This window comes from Stegodyphus dumicola, chromosome 2 (genome assembly GCF_044657685.1).
Source record: "Stegodyphus dumicola isolate Sdum_Otavi_A_Nest chromosome 2, ASM4465768v1".
Classification (NCBI taxonomy): Eukaryota; Metazoa; Arthropoda; class Arachnida; order Araneae; family Eresidae; genus Stegodyphus; species Stegodyphus dumicola.
Genome location: NC_140769.1, coordinates 261,019,866 through 261,042,762, shown reverse-complemented (window position 1 = coordinate 261,042,762; position 22,897 = coordinate 261,019,866).

Here is a 22,897-nt window from a genome sequence, read left to right as displayed (position 1 = left end):
GACGTAGCGGGGTGGGGTGGGGGTAATTCTGGAGGGGGAACATGCACTTGATATATAAAGCTGAGTCAATGATGCATGTCAGAAGTCTTCAGCTGGAATTAATTCCGGACATACAAACACAAATTATTCCATTCCCTTTCCCCACGATTTCTCATTCTTTCTATTTTTATCCTGCATTTCACTTCTTCCAAGAGTACGTTTTTCACCATAGTTTCTTGGCTCCCTCTGGCGGAACTCGATGCGAAAATTGCCCACTTACGTCAAAGGCATTAAATACAAAGGGTGTTTACGCTTTTGTAGAATGATTTTTGGGTCATTTATAATATATATATATATATATATAATGTTCGATATGATAGCCTTTTTTCCCTGGAATATAAGTCTGATTTGTGATTTCCATCATAAGAAGGGCTTTCCGTAAAATTTCCAAAGGTATTTATTCCCATCTCTCTTCCACAGCTTCGCAAAGCCTATCAGTTGTGGTGGGTTTGCGCTTTGAAAGATTTCATTGAACCTATTCTGGTAAAATCATGCTTCATCAGGGGTACAATGTACTTCCATTTATCCCCTGCTAATTAATTTTCATACAGGGTTTTCAAAAGATTTAATGAACTTTATAAATGGCAATAGAGCAGTATTGGAAATTTTGGTTTGATGTTTTTAGCAATATTTTTGTTTTAATCCGTGTTGGTTGTGCTGCGTTAAACATGAAGCTGATTATTATTCGCCGGGAGGGTTTCAGCAGACTCATACATTACACTACGTAACATTAGATTACGTGATTTTACAAACTGTTCAACGTTGAACGATTATATTTGAAAATTAAATATATCATACTCTTCACTGTATGGCAACATGCTGGTGAGTATAGGATGAGAGATTTATCTATTTATTTTTAACTAACAGTTAATTTTTATTACTTTTTTTATCGTTTTCTTTTCACCCACGCTTTTCATGCCAGAATGTAAGTGAAACAGCGAGCGTTTATTCATATTGTTACGAAGTTTCAAGGCGCGGTGAGATGGCTTCCCCGCAAAGCAGTTTTAGGGTTGCCATAAAATGGCAAGGGAAGGCAGGGTTGCCACATTTGGCGAGAAATCGCCCATTTGGCGACAAAATTGGCAATATCCTATGGGCGGTTGGAGAACCGTTTGGAACGAATTCTTACCGGTTTAGCCCAGAATGTTCTCGAACACAAGCCAAAAGCTATATAAACCCTGCTTGTCCGCATTCAGTGTGCGTCTCTCATCGAGTGTGTGCGTGTCTCGTCTAGAGAGTCAATCCCTGCGGAGTCGATCGAGTTGACAGCCGGGCAGCGAGTGCCGAGTGGGTAGTCGAGTGCATCGCGAGTTGCAGCGTGGAGAGTCTCGAGAGTACGTGGAGTTCCAAGAACGACCAAGCAGAGTCGGGTGCTTTGCAGGAAGCTGCCTCCACCGTTATTGCCTGACAGTGTGAAGGCTGTGTCGCTGATTGTTCCAGCGTGTTTGTAGTAGATCTTCGACGACTGTAAAAAGTGACTTTGGAGCTGTCCTGTTTAATATTGGCTAAATAAAGTGTGTTTCGATACTTCATCAAGTGTCGTCGTTATTCACTCCAAATCTACGAACCTCGTACGAACGTGAAGGAAGAAAATAATGTAACAACAGGTGACGGGGGGGGGGAACCGTAACAAAATTAAGGTATAAAGAAGTGCTATTTAAGCAAGAGTTTCGGAAGTCAGTGTTAGAGCGTGTCTGCCTATTCCAGGCCACGTTGTGCCATGATTATTAGCGATTTGATTCAGTGGCGTTAAGTGCTTCTAGCCATTTGCCTTGTCTCGCCGGTTTTTCTACAAACCAGAGCCTTTTCTGCGTCTTAAATTATTCTGTGAGCTGTTAGGCTAACCTACCACATTTTAGTTTGCTTAGCGTTACATATGCTTGTTAAGCCAGAAGTGCTTAGCTTGTGTAAACCCAAGTTGGGTAAATTGTTAATTTTGTGTTCGAATAAAAGAGTCTTATACACCCTTCTTCTGACTTTTGCTTTGTTTCACAAGGCTAGAAGATAAATCTTCAATAGTCTGTTTTATTTTCAAACAACCGAATTTATAGGCTAAAACTGAAAGATAAATATTAATTTAGAAGTCAAACAACAAAAATCAGCGTTATATATATATATATATATATATATATATATATTTGTTGTTTGACTTTTAAATTAATATTTGTTCGTCGTGTTATTGTATATTAATGAAAGATAAATATTTTACGTTTTTCCGAGTGGCAATAGTCTGGCGTGCCGGAAATCAAAATCATTTCTTGCTTTTCAAACGTTTGAAACTGTTGAAAAAAATAGTTAAATTTGTACAAAATATGAAATAAATCAAAAACAAGTTCGAAATTCGGGCTTCCAGGCGTCCACGTTCGGGTGGAGGGCTATGTTATTCAGAATATGATGTCTCTAGGTACCGGTGTTTTTTCACAGTGGGAGAAATATGCATGCAGATTCATCATTATTTGATTTCTTTAAAAATAATACATTTGGTGGCAACAATGTGAAAAGTGATTCGGACGGACAAAAAGTGACTTTCCAGAGTAATATCTCTTCTGATGCTAATAAATAAATAAATAAAATAAACGCTTCTTCCCACGATTTCTGCTTAATAGCAGACAGGTAGAACTACCTTATTGCTCTCTGACATCCAGATAAAATGTTCAAAAACATCAAATAAAGTGGTCCATGTGGGAATGGTGGTCATTTTCCCACAAAATGAAGATATCCGGATTCTATTCTGAAAGCGGAAGCTATGACGGGCATTGGTATATTAAAAATGAAAGAAAAAGGAAGAAGGAATGTAATTCCTTTCTACATCTTGTTCCTTCTTTTCTTTTTCTTTTTTAAATCTCCCTTACAAGGCCTCTTTTCAATCGTCTGGTCATGCGCGCGAATGAATTACGCTGGCCAATAAATTGCATTATTTATAATGTGTAGATTTGAATCTATGTATCATAACATACATTTTGTATTATACAACAATGTATAGAGTGCATTATACCGGTTTGTAGCATTTATTTAAGTAAAATGCTGCTTAAGGCCATTAACCCAAATTTAAAAAAAATAATAATAAAAGTAGAAACACCCAGGATAGAAATCAATCGTTTCCACAGAAACACATATATAGATTCAAAACACCGCAATGCATATACGATACACTCAAATCTGTTTTTATTATCCTGTTGAAAAGGAGGCATTGAATTCGATACTGTTATATAAGATTCAGTTTTTTCCCCCCTATATTTAAAATCGAAGTTGCATGTGTATTATGTAAGTAACAGAATTAAGTGAATTATTCGAATTTACTCCATAATGTCACTGATCCGATAAGAATGATTGTAATCGTCAGTTTTATCGGATAATTTTGCTGTTTAGAAAAGTAACTCGAAGCTATTCAATCGTCCTAACGTTTTGCTGCAATAGTGCTTAAACGTTTGCTGCCCAGACAGTTAGTGACACGGAATCTGGAGAAGGTGTGGGTGTTTGTAAGCGTATAGTGTCTGTGCGGCATGGACGGACTTATAATATACTGCGAACCCAAAGTCCTATCGAGTGATTTAGTGGAAAGGGAAGTATAACTGAGTCTTCTCCTCCCTTATGTTGTTGATGGGCCCTTTACAATGCTGTTCTTTGCAAATATTTAACATCAACAGTTTTCATCATATGTGCATCGTCATTTATGGGTTTTTTTTTTTTTTTATTACAGTTCTGTCTCTTTGCGGGGGGGGAGCTTTAAAAAAATCTGAAAACTTTGAAATTTTATATAACATCTAAAAGGGCGTGTTTTTTTTTTTTTTTAAGGTTTTGTATGTTACCTTTAATTATTTAAATATCATATTCTTCGAACTTAAACCATAAAAATTCAATTCAACAGCAATGTCGCAAAATATTTAAAAGAGCATATATTTAGAATTTTCGATGCACATTCTCTCGCGCAGGAGAATTTTTTTTTTTTTTTTTTCTTTTTCCATACAATGTTGCTATTGCTTGCTTTGAAATCGTTGAGTTTGTTAATCAAAAATTTGTTAAAGTTTAACAAAATTGGAAATATTAATAAAAGAAATTCGAAATTCAAAATTCGGACTTCCAAGTGCCCATGTTCGATTGGAGGACAACATTATTCAAAACTGGATGGATGCAGGTACTGATGTTTTTTCACAGTGTGAGAAACATTACATACATTCACGGAGGTACTGTCTATACTACAGAATGCCTGCGTTTCAATGGTGGGCAAAAATGGGTGTGCCATTCGAAAATTTTAAAATGTTTTCACTGTAACCGTGAGAGCTGTATTGCGTGTTTAAATCATTATAATAACTTAAATGAAAATTCGAACCATTCGAAAATTTTAAAATGTTTTCACTGTAACCGTGAGAGCTGTATTGTGTGTTTAAATCATTATAATAACTTAAATGAAACATCATCAACATAAATGAAATATTGGCTATTTTTGACAGAGTTCAATCCGTTTCATTTATTCAAAGGTACCTGGATCAGTACCATTGAAATCATAGTTATGGAAAAGTGGAAAAGAATTGCGGTCTTACGAGAAATACTCGATGCAAAGTAAGAAAGAACATTGCACGATAAACTGTACATTACTTCTTTATTACTCCGTAACCGAGAATAGATATGTGTAGTCAATTACTCATCCCATTAGCATCGCGCGGACAAATCATCGCTGTGGTAGTATAATGACGTCATGCGGGTGTGTTATAGAATTTAGGTCACGGGCAAGAAACAAGGGATTGAAAGTTCGGTTTTTCTTTTCTTTTCTCTTTCGCAGTAGTTGGTCACTGGGACACAAGACCTGGCGCCACCAGGATTTTATTATTTATTATTTCGGAGAAGGTGATGGTGGTGTTCGAAATAGCTGTCGGATGAAAACCTATTTTGTATTTTTTGTTCGTTCCTGGTTTAGAACCTGCGGCGTTTCAGACGTTTTCTAAACTGAATTTGTATTTGCTGTAGGTCATACACCCGGATGTTAAAATCGTGATTTTTAAAAAGATGCAAATTAGGTTTATTCTCTCCGCCGGTCAGTTAGCTGTTCAGACGGTGCAAAAGTTGTGAACTTTCTTAGGTTGCGGAGCTTTTGATATCTAGCGAATTTTCTGCGTACGACCCTAAAAAAAAAATTCCATTTCGAAAAACCTCAATATCTCGAACAGTTTACCATTAAAATTTCAAAAAGTGAAAAGATTTTTTGAATTAAAAAAATAGACAAATCATAAGATTAAAATGAAACTACCGTCTCATCTTGATAGACTGCGCACCAGGTAAAGTCGCTGAACACTCGTAGTTCGGTCCGAGGTTCGAATCCCGCGAACGGGATGGCTGCATGGGTGTTTTCGTGGTTTTCCCCATGTGTAACGTGTATACGAGCCAGTTTCCCTTAGAAAGTCCGCCAGGAAGGCATCCATCCCCTTAGGCAGATAGCCCTCGAGGCTTTGCTGCAATTAAATAACCTAACCTAACCTAACATCTTGATAGACAAGTATCAACTTAACCAGGAATTTCCATTCTTCCGGCTTGCTCCCCATTAAATTGGAGCTGAAACTGAGCAAAGTCATACAATTTTATGCAAGCAAGATTGTACGAGCAAAGTCATACAATTTTATACAAGATTGTATGAGCAAAGTCATACAATTTTATACAAGCAAGACTGTATGATCATGATCATACAATTTTATGCAAGCAAGATTGTATGAGCAAAGTCATGCAATTTTATACAAGACTGTATGAGCAAAGTCATGCAATTTTATGCAAGCAAGATTGTACGAGCAAAGTCATACAATTTTATACAAGATTGTAGTCATACAATTTTATACAAGATTGTATGAGCAAAGTCATACAATTTTATGCAAGCAAGATTGTAGGAGCAATGTGATACAATTTTATACAAGCAAGATTGCATGAGCAAAGTCATACAATTTTATACAAGCAAGACTGTATGAGCATGATCATACAATTTTATGCAAGCAAGATTGTAGGAGCAAAGTCATGCAATTTTATACAAGACTGTATGAGCAAAGTCATACAATCTCATGCAAGCAAGATTGTATGAGCAAAGTCATACAATTTTATACAAGATTGTATGAGCAAAGTCATACAATTTTATGCAAGCAAGATTGTATGAGAATGAGTACTTGCATTTAATTTCATACTTGCTTTTAATTTATTCCTTTTACAATCGAAATTTTGTTATTCATGATTTACTTCCAGTCCCCGTTAAACATTTTTAACAATTTACATTCAAGTTACTTAAAAAACATCTTTCGAAATAGAACTTACTGAGTATGGATTCACTCTTACTATAATTAATCTTAGGAGATAATATAATCTATATTACTTAATAAATAAATTATTATTAACTTACTTTGCAGCGATTGCGCAAGTAGTAGAATAACTTAATTTCTCACTAAATGAATTTAAGATCGAAGTCATACAATTTTATACAAGCAAGATTGTATGAGCAAAGTCATACAATCTGTATGGCTTTTTCTGATTTTACAGTCAGACAAGTGAGATCAAGTCACAACAACAGCATACTTATCTACAAAAAAATTAAAAATAAAAGATTCATAGTTATACATGTCCGTTTCGTTATGTGCTGTAAATAATTATGTAATTAAATTTGTCATTATTAAATTATTAATGTAATTAAATAAGTTATTGAGTACTTTTTAAAAAGGTCAGTCGCTGGACATCCACTCAAAGGCTGGCCTCATTCCTTCTTTTTTGCCATTTCGGCATCTTTTTTTCATTTGCCACATTCTGTTGATTGCAAATATGATAAAATTGTTGCATTTTTATCTGATTCGTTTAAATCCAATTTAGGCTTTCATCACATTGGCTTTTAACAATTTATCGAAGCACGCGTTTCTTTTTCAAGTACGAAAAGCGGTTTCTTTCTTTGTAGATCTGGAAGACTTTTTGAAAGAGTCTGTGAGCAATGTTGAGTTCTTTTTAACGCACTATTGACTACTTTTTTTGTTGGAAAGGTCAGTCGCTTTTTAGGTAACTCATGAGTCGCTTCAGCAATTCTCTCTTCAACCTTCGGTTATTAACTCATTTTTAACCATTTTGCTTGATAGATCCGGGGAATTTAATTATTCTGAGGTTGGGAGGAATTAAAATCTGAAAATTTCAAAATACAGAAGACATTTACACATTTTTAGAACAAGACCGTTTCATTGACGTTTAAAATGCAAAATACTTTTTATTAGTCCAAAGGGATTTGAATCCCGAAGGACTATTACTTTCGTTTACATTACATTTTGCGTCGGACTCATAAATGTCGGTTCACTTTTCAAACTGTTGCCACAAAATGTTAGAGTCCTGCATTATATTTGAAGAAATTAAATAATGAAAAATCTGCATAAATGTATGTATATTTCTCGTATTGTGATAAAACAACGGTACATAGAGTCATCGAATTTTGAATAACGTAATCCTCCAACGAATATGAGCATGTGGAAGACCCAATTTGAAATTTGTTTTATGATCGATTTCCTATTTTTTAAAACTTTGACGAATTTTTGATTAACAAACTCAAGGATTTCAAAGCGAGCAATGGCAACGTTGTGCAGAAAAAACATTTTTATCTCCAGCGCGTGAGTCTCTGTATCGGAAATTCTAAAGATATGCTCGTTTTAAAACTATTTTGCGATATTGCTGTTGCACTGGATCTTATGGTTTAAGTGCGAGGAACGTGATATTTAATAAAGAAAGGTAACACACAAAATGTTAAAAAACGCCCCTTTGGACGTAATTTAAAGTCTGAAACATTTCAGATTTTTTTTATTATTTATTTATTTATTTATTTATTTTACTTTATTTATTTATTATTATTATTTTTTTAATTATTTATTTTCAATCCGATAGCCGTTTTCTGGAGTGTAAGTTTTCATCGTGATGTCCGTAATAGGAAAGCTAAATTTCCAGGGATATTGATTTCCATTCTTCTCTCCAAAGTTCATCAACCTTGGTGGGTTTGCGCTTAGAAAGAGATAAAGAGACCGTAGGTGAAACGTCAGAGGCACATTAGTCCATAGATGAAACGTCTGAGGAATACGCTGAAAATTTATCTTTGCTATATCTGTATGGGTCTTCATTTTTACTTCCTTGTATGAAGTAAGAAGGAAGTATTGTAATCGCGAAAAGTTTCAGGCAGCATATTTCAACGAAAATATCCATTTTGACCGCTATCGAATGCAATTTAACGATGTTTTTGCGTGATATCTGTACGTAAGGACACAATAAAAGACTCTTTTCCTTCAAAAAAATTATAAAACTGTTTTAAAATTAATTCTGAAGAGAATTTTTCGTGGCGTCTATACGTACGTATGTGTCTCGCATACCTCAAAAAAGAGTAGCCTCAGAACGTTGAAATTTTGTATATAAGACTGCTATAACATGTAGATGTGCACCTCGTATTTTGGTTGCAATCGGCCGCACCAAACGTATATAAATATATTTATATATATATCCACTCTGTTACCCGGCTCAGTGATCTCAGTTTGTTCACTCTTATATGTTTGTAAATTGTACATTTTTTACTTTAAAAATGATTGAATTAGGTTGTTCTTATCTTCCGGTTAAGGTTTTTATGGCTTTAGTAAATCTGTATGCAATATGTTTAGAATTATCAACAATTTTAAAGTTGTTTAAGTGTCCCTAAGCCTAATAATTTTTTTGATGGCGGTCATTGCTTGTTTACATTTCAAACAGCAGGATAGTGGATTTGTTGCCGATCTAGAGAGACTTAGCTTCGCAACAACAAAGATAACGTCTTCCTTTATTATTGTGAATTAAATCATGCTTAATTCTTTCTTAAATTTTTTCGAGGAAATAAGTGTTTAAGATTTACATCGTAATTTGTAATACAGCTATTTTGAGTTTTTATGTATTTTTGCCTTGTTCCGAAGTGAGAATTGAATTAATTGAATGTGAAATACTGAATCGTCTGTGAAAAACTGTTTCTGTTTTGTTTCGTTTGTTTAATTTCTTTTATACATCGTTCTAGCTTTATTATAGTATTTGAATAGAACATGTGGCAACGATTAGATAATTCTTTAAATGATAACAATTTTGTGCATTCTGAGTTATAATATGAACGAAATATAATACTGTTAAGTAAACCTAGCGCCAGAGTGTCGCTATGGTAAGCAAAGTGAATTTTAAAGAATGCGTTTATTCTATTGTGGTTTATGCGGTGTCGGCGAAGTAGGTTTAATTCAATCTAATAAGATTAAATGAAATGCAAGAAAAAATGCGTATAATTTAATATTCCGTATAAGGAAGTCATGTGGTGTATACATCAGATTTTTTCTTTCAAGGAATGCAGTGGTACTTTTGGAAGTACGACTTGTTAATTTGTCTTGAAGTTTCACTATTTGAAAGCCATTCGTATAAAATCATAGAATTTCTTCTGTAAACGATGCACGTAAAACAACCAGCGCTACAGTCGGGACATCCACTACTTGTCGATATTTACATTTCTCACCCCCTGTCTTTTCTGGGTTTATCATATCAATGTTCAGTTTTCTTAGTAAAACTGATTATAATATTTTTACAATTCTTTTTATTATTAACGTTTTGTGTGTAAAATTTATTAACTAAATATCATGTTCTTCACACTTACGCCACAAAATTCAATTCAATAGCAAAATCGCAAACTATTTAAAAACAGTATATCTTTAGAATTTCCGATAGATAATCACACGCGTTGGATATAAGAATGTTTTTTCCCCTACAGTGTTGCCATCGCTTGCATTGAAATCATTGAGTTTGTTAATCAGAAATTCTTTGAAGTGTTGCAAAATATGAAATCGATAATAAAACAAATTCCAAATTTCAAATTAGGGCTTCCACGCCCATATTGTATGGAAAATTACGTTATTCAAATTTGAATGGCTCTAGGTACCGTTGTTTTATCACAATGCGGGAAACATACATACATTCCTTGAATATAATACAAGGTGATAATATTTGGTGGTAACAATTTGAAAAGTGATTCAGACATTTAAGGTGATACGCCGCCAGACACCGTTTGAAGACTAGTAACTCATTCGCGGTAATATCCCTTTTGGCGCTGAAGATATTTTGAATATCACAGGGGATGGTGGGAAAGAAATTCACACGATTTAAGCTTCATTATTTGAATAATGAAACTTCAACTGTATAAATTTTTATTAGTCAAAAAAAAAAAAAAAAATTTTTTCCCCCTATCTGTTCGGTGTTTTATAGTTGAGATTCTAAATTTTGTCGCTCATTCCTGAACTCCTGTCGCCAAGGGCAGCCGCACCGGTTGCACCAGATTAATCTGTAAGTTGATTTCAACAAATTGTACGACGCAGTATTTGTTTAGCTTGGAAGGTGAAAGAGGTTTGTTACAGTTGAGTGACCTTCAAAAGTACACGAATATAAAGTCGAAAAGTCGCACAACCTGAAACGCTCCGATGCCAAACCTCCCCAAATTTCCCGAAATAGAGGGAGGTTGCTTCGGTGTTTGTTTTGAACTCGGTCGGTGATCTTTTTTTCCTTCGTACACGCTTCTTCACTCCCGGGAAAAGTGCTCCGAGTGGATCATACGGTTTCCGCTTGTGCGCTTTTTCACGTCGTAAGTCACGCTCCTGTCATCGTTAACGGAAGGAATGACGGTTATTTTTACCGTTTCATGTGCACAGAAACTCGGCTCGTTTCTGGTTTTTAGAAGATTTAGAGAAACTTAGTTCTTGTCTTCCGTCAATAAGTTGAAGGTCTTTTACAACGAAAGTGTTTTCCACCAATCTACCTTGACAAGTCTTAGACCAGCGCTCTCAAATTCAAATTGCATACAAACCGGATGTAGGATTTGAAAACATTTGATTTTTATTTCTCCCTCTAGTGTAATGAAAACCATTTTTATGAGAAAGAAAAATCTGAAAGGTTTCAGATTTAAAATTGCGTCCAAAGGGGCGTTGTTTTTAACATTCTGTGTGTTACCTTTATTTATTAAATATCATGTTCCTCGCATTTAAACCACAAAATTCAGTTCAACAGCAATGACGCAAAATAATTCTAAATTGAGCCTACCTTTTAGAATTTCCGATACATAGTCTCGCGCGCTGGAGACAAAAATGTTTTTTTTTTCAATTCCCCCCCCCCGAACAGTGTTGCCATTGCTCGCTTTGAAATCCTTGAGTTTGTTAATCAAAACTTCCTTGAAGTGTTACAAAATATAAAATCGATAATAAAACAAGTTCCAAATTTCAAATTTGGGCTTCCACATGCCCATATTCGCAGTAGGATTCCGTCATTCAAAACTGGATGGCTGTAGGTACCGTTGTTTTGTCACAATGCGAGAAACATACATACATTTATGCAGATTCTTCATTATTTAATTTCTTCAAATATAACGCAGGGTGATACTATTTGGTGGCAACAGTTTGAAAAGTGAAACCGACATTCAGAGTGATTCGACGCAAAATCGCAAAACGAAAACAGCTGTCCTTCAGGGGCAGAGCCGCTTTGGAGTAATAAATAAATAAATAAATAAATAAATAAATAAAAAATCTGAAATTTTTCAGATTTTAAATTACGTCCAAAGGGGCGTTTTTTTAACGTTTTGAGTGTTACCTTTATTTATTAAATATCATGTTCTTTGCACTTAAACCATAAAATTCAGTTCAAGAGCAATATCGCAAAATAATGTTAAATTAAGCATATCTTTAGAATTTCCGATATACACAGTCTCGCGAGCTGGAGATAAAAGTATTTTTTTTTTATATATAACGTTGCCATTTCTCGCTTTTAAAGCATTGAGTTTGTAAATCAAAAATTCGTTAAAGTTTTACAAAATATAAAATCTATCATAAAACAAATTCCAAATTTGGGATTTCAGATGCCCATATTCGCAGTAGGATTTCGTCATTCAAAATTCGATGGCTCTATGTACCATTGTTTTATCACAATGCGAGAATTAGACAATCATTTATGCAGATTTTTCATTATTTAATTTCTTCAAATATAATGCAGGACTCTAACATTTTGTGGCAACAGTTTGAAAAGTGAACCGACGTTTATGAGTCCGACGCAAAATGCCAAAACGAAAGCAATAGTCCTTCGGGACTGAAATCCCTTTGGACTAAAAATATTTTAACTACATTTTAAAATTCGCTTAAATCATATCTATGGATTTATATTTATTTTAAATGACCAATTTAATATATGTTCTTTCCTATAAGCCTTCATTCCTCTAATTGTCAGTGCCAGAATATTTAAATTTGGTAGCGCGCGTGAAGGAATGCAAATTCTACCTTGAGAAGAAAAGTTTTAAGTACCGAGTTATAGAAGGGACAGTGAGAGAGTTCGCGCAATCGCCGTCACCTCTGTAACCTGCCCTTCTATTCGGTTGGAACATAAGTAAAGGCCGTTTTTATTTCCTTGTACGAAGTAAAAAGGAAGTATTGTAATCGCGAAAAGTTTCAAGCAGCATATTTCAAGGAAAATATCCATTTTCACCGCTATCGAATGCAATTTAACGATGTTTTTGCGTAACGTCTATCCGTAAGGACGGAATAAAAGACTGTTTTCCTCCAAAACAATTATAAAACTGCTTTAAAGTGGGTTCTAAAGAGAATTTTTCGTGGCGTCTATACGCACGTATGTATCTCGCATAACTCAAAAACGAGTAGCCTCAGAACGTTGAAATTTTGTATATAGGACTGTTATAACATGCAGACGTGCACCTCGTATTTTGGTTGCAATCGGCCGCACAAAACGTATATAAATATATTTATACATATATCCACTCTGTTACCCGGCTCAGTGATCTCCGTTTCTTTGCTCTTATATGTTTGTAAATTGTGCATTTTTTGCTTTAAAAATGATTAAATTATTTTATTATTTTCTTCCGGTTAAAGTTTTTGTGCCTTTACTAAATCTGCAAGCAATATTTGTACAATTATCAACAATTTAAAAGCTGTTTAAGTTCAGTTGAGCCTAATTTTTAAATAACATTGTGGACTTGTTTGTTTACATTTGAAACAGCAGAAACATAGTATGTTGCCAATCTATAGAGATTAAGCTTCGCAACAACAAAGATAACGCCTTCTTTTATTACTTCGAATTAAATCATACTTAATCCATTCTGGAATTTATTCGAGAAAATAAGTGTTTAAGATTTACTTCGTAATTTTTAATATAGATATTTTGAGTTTTTATGTATTGTTGCCTTGTCGCGAAGTAAGAACTAGATTAATTGAATGAGAAATACTGAATCGTCTTTGAAAAGCTGTTCTTTTTTGTTTTGTTTGCTTAATTTCTTTTTGTACATCGTTTTAGATTTATTATAGTATTTGAATAGAACATGTGACAACGATTAGAGAATTCTTCAAATGATATAAATTTTGTGAATTCTGAGTTATAATATGAGCGAAACGCTTTTAAGTGAACCTAGGCCAGAGTGTCGCTATGGTAAACAAATAGAGTGAATTTTAAAGAGTGCATTTATTCTATTGTGGTTTATGCGCTATCGACGAAGTAGATTTGATTCAATGCAATAAGTTTAAATGAAATGCAAGAAAAAAGGCGTATAATTTAATATTCTGTACAAGAAAGTCATGTGGTGTACACATCAGATTTTTTAAATTAAAAAATGTTTATTTTAACAAAATAAAACAATAAATTAGTCAACGATATCCCAGTTTTTGAACTTTCCCCATAGACCCAAGATGTCGAACCATAGTCGTTTGGCTACAACCCACTCGTTCGGCTAATTCTCGAGTGGTTTGACACGCGTTTTCCTGCAGAAGTTGATTCGAACGCTGTTCATCAAACTCATTTGTTCGTCCGGAACGAGCAGCGTCTTCGAGGTCGAAATTTCCATTTGTGAATCTGGCAATACCAATTTCTTGCAGTTCGTTCAAGCATTGCACCTTCTCCATACAATTCGCAAATCTCTCGGCGAGCTTCTGCATCACTGGCGTCTCGATTAAACGCAAAAGGAAGGTGTCAAAAATGCTTATTTTTGTCGACTTGACACTCCATTTTAATGATCTGAAAAATAACAAAATTTAGCTCAGACAAAAAAATCAATCTTTTAGAGGGAAAGCTTTTTTAAACACAACGCAAACGGCCATTGCTTATGTTTCAACCCAGTATTTCTGCAGTTATTGCTGATTTGCGTGGCATAATAGCTATTAGTTTGGTGCCACTAGATTTCGACGCGGTTTTAAGTAACAGGATTATTTGAGCCCTGTAGAGTAATTGATACTACTTGTTAATATCTTCGAATTTTTACTTTAGTTCTTGTTATTTGAGTTATCGCCCGAGTGAGGCGTAGTGTGTTAGCGTCAAGTCGACGCATTGTGAATTTTAAGGAGCTTAATAAAGGGTACTTTTAACCTTTCTCCTGTGCAGTTCTTACTGGTACTTACTACACGTACAGTTGTCACTTAGAAGATAAGCAAGAAGATCTTACACATAAACAATCAATAACAATAATAACGCAAAGGTAAAAAATTATATTTATATTTATTTTATAAATAACCTCAAATCTAAAGTTTAGTTACATGCAAGATAATTTTGTAGGCTGTCAATATGTAATTCAATATTGACAAAATGAAATTTTTAGTATATATGAAATTTAGCTAAATATAAAATTTCTAGAGTAGCGTTTGTTTCAAACAAATTCTAACATGTTTAATTAATTATTTAATAACTTTAAAAATAAAATCTTAAAGATTTGAGATTTTATATTACGCCCAAAGGGACTTTTTCTTTTAACGTTTTGCGTGTTAAGCATCATGTTCTTCGAACTTACACCACATAAAATTCAATTCAACAGCAATATCACAAAATATTTAAAAACAGCATACATTTAGAATTTGCGATACACAGTCTCGCGCGCTGGAGAGAAAAGTGTTTTTTTTTTCGTACTGTGTTGCCATTGCTCGCTTTGAAATGGTTGAGGTCGTTAATCAGAAAGTTACAAAATATGAAATAGATCATAAAATAAATTCCAAATTTAGCATTCGGGCCCATATTCGGGTGGAGGATTACGTTATTTAGAATGGGATGGCTCTAAGTACCGTTGTTTTTTCACAGTGTGAGAAAGATACATACATTGATGCAGATTCTTCATTATTTAATTTCTTAAATATCGCCATGTATATGTGTTGCCACCACATATACATGGCAGTAATATGTGGTGGCAACAATTTAAAAAGTGATTCGCTGTTTATAGTGAAACTCCACAAAATGCTCTTTGGAGATTAATAGCCCTTCGTCCGAGCTAGACTCCTTTTGGTTAATAAATTATAAAAAATTTGCAAATTGGGAGGGGGGAAAAACTTGAGAATAAATAATGGCAACCTTATCTCATTTATTAAAGTTTTCCTCGACACATAAATTAAAATGTTTGTATGTGAATAATTATAAATTTTGTATAATGTTCTTGCACGGGAGAAAATCTCCACCACTCATTGTAAACGGAGTCTTTTCATATTGATTTTCAAATGTGAAGAAAGGCTGTCCACAAATAAATACAATTCCAAACCTATTATGCTTAGTGAAAAATTCGTAACTGGGCGTACTTATTTTGTGACAAATACAAATAAAAGTTACTGAAATTTGTGTTCTCAAACCTTTGAGTAAAACTTTAATCACACTGTAAATTAATTTACTCAATTTGTATATTTTCTGGTTCGTTATTCACATAAGTTTTAATGGTAATGACAATAATGTAAACTTGGTCTTGAAATAGTTAAAATCTTGAAATTTTTTAAAGAAATATATAATTGATCGTGTGAGAGGGAAGAAAGGTGCATCATTTATAAGGTATTTTCCACCTCCTTTCTGCGTGCCTTCGTGGTCTAACGGTAACACACTCGGCGCGTATTCGAGATGTGCAGGTTCGAATCCCGGCAAGGGCATTGCATGTTTTTAACATGATCCGCTTTAAAAAATCTTAATGACACCAGAAATTCAGAAAGTCTGTTTTAACTAATGAACTACAAAGTCTCAATGAAGCGTCTGTTAGATAAGATAAAGAAACTTTGATAGTGTGTAAGAACACACTATCAAATTGCCATTGGCGTAATAGAGAAACTAGTGAAATTAATTCATAGATTAATGCCAGGAATATTAAAGAATTATTCCAGAAGAATGACTGAAATCCGGTGTCCACAAACACTGCCCGAATAAAAAATTTTTAAAAAATGAGATATTTTTAATGAATCTGGGTCACTAGCTGATTTTATCAGAAACGGAAGTATATTTATAGGAGAAAGATACCTTTAAAAGTCTGGTACAAAAACATCCCGAAAAGTTGTGATTCCCATAGACGCATTTTATTATTTAAAACTTGCTTGCAGCAGTTTTATTATTAGTATTATTATTTAAATTAATAATAAAGATTATTAATTATTTTTATTTTTAGTATTATTATTTAAATTAATAAAATTATTAATTATTTTCATTATTTAAAACTTGTTTGCAGCAGTTTTATTATTATTTAAATTAATAATATAAATTATTAATTATTTTCATTATTTAAAACTTGCTTGCAGCAGTTTTATTAGTGTTATTATTTAAATTAATAATAAAGATTATTAATTATTTTTATTATTTAAAACTTGCTTGCAGCAGTTTTATTATTAGTATTATTATTTAAATTAATAATAAAGATTATTAATTATTTTTATTATTTAAAACTTGCTTGCAGCAGTTTTATTATTAGTATTATTATTTAAATTAATAATAAAAATTATTAATTATTTTCATTATTTAAAACTTGTTTGCAGCAGTTTTATTATTTTTATTATTATTTAAATTAATAATAAAAGATTATTAATTATTTTTATTATTTAAAACTTGCTTGCAGCAGTTTTATTATTAGTATTATTATTTAAATTAATAAAATTATTAATTATTTTCATTATTTAAAACTTGTTTGCAGCAGTTTTATTATTATTATTATTATTTAAATTAATAATAAAAATTATTAATTATTTTCATTATTTAAAACTTGCTTGCAGCAGTTTTATTATTATTATTATTATTTAAATTAATAATAAAGATTATTAATTATTTTTATTATTTAAAACTTGCTTGCAGCAGTTTTATTATTATTATTATTATTTAAATTAATAATAAAGATTATTAATTATTTTTATTATTTAAAACTTGCTTGCAGCAGTTTTATTATTATTATTTAAATTAATAATAAAAATTATTAATTATTTTTATTATTTAAAACTTGCTTGCAGCAGTTTTATTATTATTATTATTTAAATTAATAATACAGATTATTAATTATTTTTATTATTTAAAACTTACTTGCAACAGTTTTATTGTTATTATTTAAATTAATAATAAAATTATTAATTATTTTTATTATTTAAAACGTGCTTTCAGCAGTTTTGGCAGTTTGATTGGATATAAGCTTTCTGGATGGCTTCCTTTTTAAGATTTTTACTCGCGTATTTATTGTTTGGAAGATGTGGTAGAATTATTTATTTGTACTTAAATTCCATATGCTTACTTTCACTTGAAACTTTTATTTAAAGAGGTAGTCTAACTTTCATTGAAAGAGACATAGGTTTCCGCCCATAGGTTCGCCGTAAAAAGTGTTTTCCAGTCCGAAATCTTATCTTTCCCATTGTAAAAAATGCTCGTACACTTTTCTCAATTGTGAGGAGTCGTTTTGCAAAGCTTTTTATCGGGATGTAGTTTGATTTGCGGTGGATAAGGGCAAAGTCTTCCATAGCGACGATTGCTGTTGAACTCATCTTAAAATGTTGTTATTTTGTGAAAGAATGTAATAAAAATTGTTGAGCGCTTAATATAAAACAACCTGTACGATGAAGATGTGAGTAAAATCTATGCAATTAATTAATTATTATGTGCAATATACTGTGATACCGTTCTCGTGATTATCATCCGTGTACGACCCCTGCTGAAATTGACTAGTATGTACGGAAACATATTGGAATAAGGCTCCTGAGCATCACAAAACTCATATTCTCTTAGGCGATCGTCTCCAGAGAAGACCAGAATCGTCTAAAGCAGGGTTTCTTAAACTTTTGTGTGTGGCAACCCTATAATATTTACGAAAATTTTGTAGGACCCCCAAGCATTGCGCAGATCAGTCGCATTCATGAGTGAAACCATCAATTTCGTCACTTGTACTGCAATATACTATCCATTGACTTTAATTTTTAAAGTAAAAAAAAGTTTCTACTATTACAAAAAATTGCGTCGAAACGTTTTCGTTTTTCCTTTGTCTGTATTATCTTATCTTTATCTATTTTCAGGTACATTAAATAAAAATATTTGGTAATTGTAAAATTATTATAAGTTAAAGAAATATCAAGATTGCTAAAAAATTTTAGCGACCCCAAACGGTGTAAGAAACTCTGGTCTAGAGCTGTAGATGGTTGTTTAAGAAAAAGGTTCTGTGTATTTTTTTAAACATATGTAATATTTATTTTTTCACTTGAATAGATAGTATATAAATAATATTAAAACAATTCGAGATCAAGTTAAGGAAAAAAATTGATAGGTATCGGTCACCCAAATAGGTTTGTTAAGGTTTTTTTTTGGCGCTCTTGCTCCGGTCGGAGTCTGCCGTTGCACTGATTCCTGCTACCCCCCTTTTTTGTCTTTTTAGCTTTATTTTTGAGCATCTTTTTTTTTCTCACACTTACGCCGTATACAATTTAACAGAAAAATTACAAAAATTTCAAAAGCAGCATACTGTTGCGTTTTTTGTTCCTTCACGTCCGTACGGTGTTCGTGTGGATTTGGAGTGAATAACGACGGCAGTACTTAATGAAATATCGAAACACACTTTATTTAGCCAGTACTAATCAGGACAGCTCCAAAGTCACGTTTAACAGTCGTCGAAGAACTACTATACACACGCTGACACAATCAGCGACACAGTCTTGTTCTCGGAACTCCACTTACTCTCCAGACTCTCCACGCTACGACTCGCGATGCACTCGACGACACGCAGAGCACAGCTCCCGACTCTTCGGTTCAATTCTTCTTGGAGCTCAAAAACCTCTCTCGACGATGCACTAACCGCGATACACGAATAGACTCTTTCGATGCACTCGACGACCAACTCGGCGCTAGACTTCGAGACACTCGCTCAATGACTGACTATCAGCTCACTAGGCGATGCACACACTAACTGACTGCGGACCAGCAGGGTTTATGTAGCTTTCGGCTTGTGTTCGAGAACATTCTGGGCTAAACCGGTAAGAATTCTTTCCAGAAGGTTTCTCCAACCGTCCATGGTGTATTGCCAATTTTGTCGCCAAATGGGCGATTTCTCGCCAAGTGTGACAACCCTGCCTTCCCATAGCATTTTATGGCAAACCTAAAACTGCTTTGCGGCGAAGCCATCTTACCGCACCTTTACATTTCGTAACAATATGTTTAGAATTCCCGATGCATTGTTAAGGTTGGCATATATTTTTCAAGTAATTTCAATCTTTTCTTAGTTCATCATATCAATATTCAGATTTCTTACTACATTAAAATTCCATATACATATTCCATATCGAATTTTGATGTATGTATATGGAAAATCGAAATTCCATATACATATATCAAAATTCCAGCATTTAATTTGCATTAAATCTCTATTTTAATTTGGTTATTCCCTCTTTCTGTCCAGAAAATAGGAATTGTTTATAATATAACTCTTTAAACCTTCTAGTATTCAGTCAATAACCATTCCAACTTGTGAAACCGAAACTTAAAATTAACCAATCAAAATAAAGCTGAACTAAAACTAATTCATTCTGAACCAAGTTTTTTTTTATCTTTTTTATCTTAAACCCATATTTTCTTTCTGGCTGCTGTGTTCTTCTTTCCTCACGGAAAATAAAATGTTACAAAGATGTAGAAAAGGCACAAATATGACGAATTACTGCATCCATTACTATGTGTAGCACAAAATGTGATGAAGATTGTGCCCATTACTATGCGTAATTCTTATTACGAACGTGTTTCTGAAGAATACAGAATTATTCGACCACTACGACTAACATTTTTATGCATCAAGCTCCATCAGACTGTAAATTTGTCTTCGGCTACGTCAACAGCTTCTAAATTATTGCACACAGACACATATCCTGCCTATGTGGTTGAATGCCAGGATTTGATGATTTTGTTGATTTGATAAATTAACTTAGATTCTCGTAGAATATGTGAAGAGAAGTAAGTGTGGCTCTTAAAACAGACAAATTTTGCTGATTTCATCTTAGGAAGCAATCGTGCAGTCGGACTGTACGTGCGAACTTTACTCCAATATATTTAACACATGAAATTGCAGAAAAAGATGAAAGATTTCGAGTTTGATTTTTATTGAGTCATAGAATAACTACTTTCATATTATTATTTCATATTATTCATAGGGTAAAGGGTTTGGTACAAGCGTATACATCATTATATGTAACGGAAAAACGATATTTTGATGCTGTATGGTGGAACATCTGGAAAATATCGGGCGGCATTTCAAAGCGGGTAATGATTTCATAAGCAAAGATTGCGAAGCAGAAAGTTAATTAGATGCTAATTAAACGGATGTTGGCTGATTGGTGCGTTTGGAATAAAATAAATAATATTTTAAATAACTATCTGTTATGGGCACCACATGATTTTCTTGTACGGCATATTAAATTATGCACGTTTTTTGCTGCACTTCATTTAAACTTATTTCTTCAAATTTCATTAATAAAGATATATTTCTCATTCAATAAATTCGGTTCTCGCTACCCGTCAAGGCAAAAATACGTAAAAACTGAAACTTCATTAAAAATTGTAAATTACAGAAAAACCTAAAACGCCAGATATAGTTAAAAACATTTATATATATATATATATATATATATAAAAATTTGCAATTAAAATTAGCGTTTCTATGCAAAAACAAGCAATTCCGCCAACGGACAGGAAGACAAAATTTTCGATGCACAAAACTGAAAGATTTTTAACTTTTGGTCACACTGGACAAAAAGACACTTCAGCTGGTGCAGCAACTGCTTTAATTCACTAGAGAGATTTAAACTTTTAAATTACTGATAATTCTATAATTATTGCACGCAGATTAACTAAAGGCCTAAAAACTGTAACCGGAAGATAAGAATAGCATTATTCAATCACTTTTACAGCAAAAATTCATGATTTACCAACCTATAGGAATAAAAACACTGAGCTCAGAGAACCGAGTAACAGACTGGCAATATTTTGTTAAATTTTAAAACACCAATTTTTATTTTGTATTTCACATATCTGTAGTTTTCGGGAGAATTGACAAGCGAAAAGGGGTACAATATGTGTGTGTGGGGGGGGGAATGCTTGAGGCGAGTAGATAACTCTGCAAAGAAGGTAGGTTGTATTCAATGCAGATATGCACAAGAATGTTATTTTAGGGTTTCGAGAAAAAGAGGAAATAATTTGGGATATGAATGTACTTCCGACCCGAAAGAATTCGTGGAATTAGCGATCAGGTGTTTTCTTTTTCTGTAGTCATTTGAAGCCGTGATTTTAAAGTGAACATCGAAGATTTTAAAGTGAACATCGAAGACTCTAATAAATCCCTTTTCCTTTAGCAGAAAAAAATTGATGTAGGGTTCCTTTCAGTAGTAAAGATGGTATATCAGTATGCTTGTAAAAGAAACAAACGCAATGCTAGTTTCAAATTAGATGCTAATTAAAAAGAGTCGTTAAGAAGTGGAAATCGTGCTGCAGCAAGGATGTTTGGTATTGGTGAAAGCTTCCCGTACGTGAGTGGAAAAAAAAAAGGTATCACAAATTAATGAGCGAAAACATGAATATGGTTTGCGGAAAGGAATAACGAAATGGCCTATCCTAGGAGAAAGTGTTGCAAAATGGGTCCTAGGAAATAGCTGTTTTTCATGTCTCTAAAGCGCGACTAAGGATATATATTATATTTATATATAGCATTGTTCTAATATAGGTATCTTGACACAAAAATCGAACTTTTTCTGAAACGACAGGCCTTTTTTTTTTTTTTTTTTCAATATTTCGATTCTACAACTCAAATTTATGCCTAGATATTAAATTCTGTAAAATTTCGTGCGAAACTTACGGAGAAATTCAAAAATTTATCTTGGCGCATTTTTTTTCCAGTTTGCACCAAGAATGGCGAATGCACCAAGAAGAAACCAAGAAGAGTTTGCACCAAGAATGGCACTTGGCGAATTTCTTAATTTACGACAACCTATTTTCCTTTCCCTTTTTGAATTTGGGAATCAGCGGGAAAAAAGTCACACTTCCAAATATCTTTTACCTCTTCGGCATGTATGCATGCATACCTATATACATACGTACATACATGAACATACGTGTATACCTGCACTGCGGGGGGGAAAATAGGAGAGTTCTGTATCTCCCGTTCTACTGGGCAGATTGACGAAATTCAAATTGCGTTTTTCATGTCTGGCAAGCGTGACTTAGGATATATATTAGATTTATATAATTTATCAAGCAAAGCAGTAATAACAATTTTTGAAAAACCAATTGTGATCAAGAAAACATCTTGCGCAATATGCTGCAAAATAAGTAAAAAATAAAAATTAAGAAAGCTCGCCTAAAAGTTACCAAGAGCTGCTGCTCCAAAAGGTTTAAGACGTTTTCAAAAATTAATACACATGAAAAGCAAATCATTAGACATGTAAAACATAAATACAATAAAATTAAAAAACAGAAAAAGTTAAAATGTAAGCGGAAAATGGTAAATTAGCCCAATTCGACATCCAAACAGGCTTTTCAAGGGAAATTTCATTTATTTGAACGTCGAATCAAGCTAACCCCATTACGCGTTTCGCCGAAACAGACA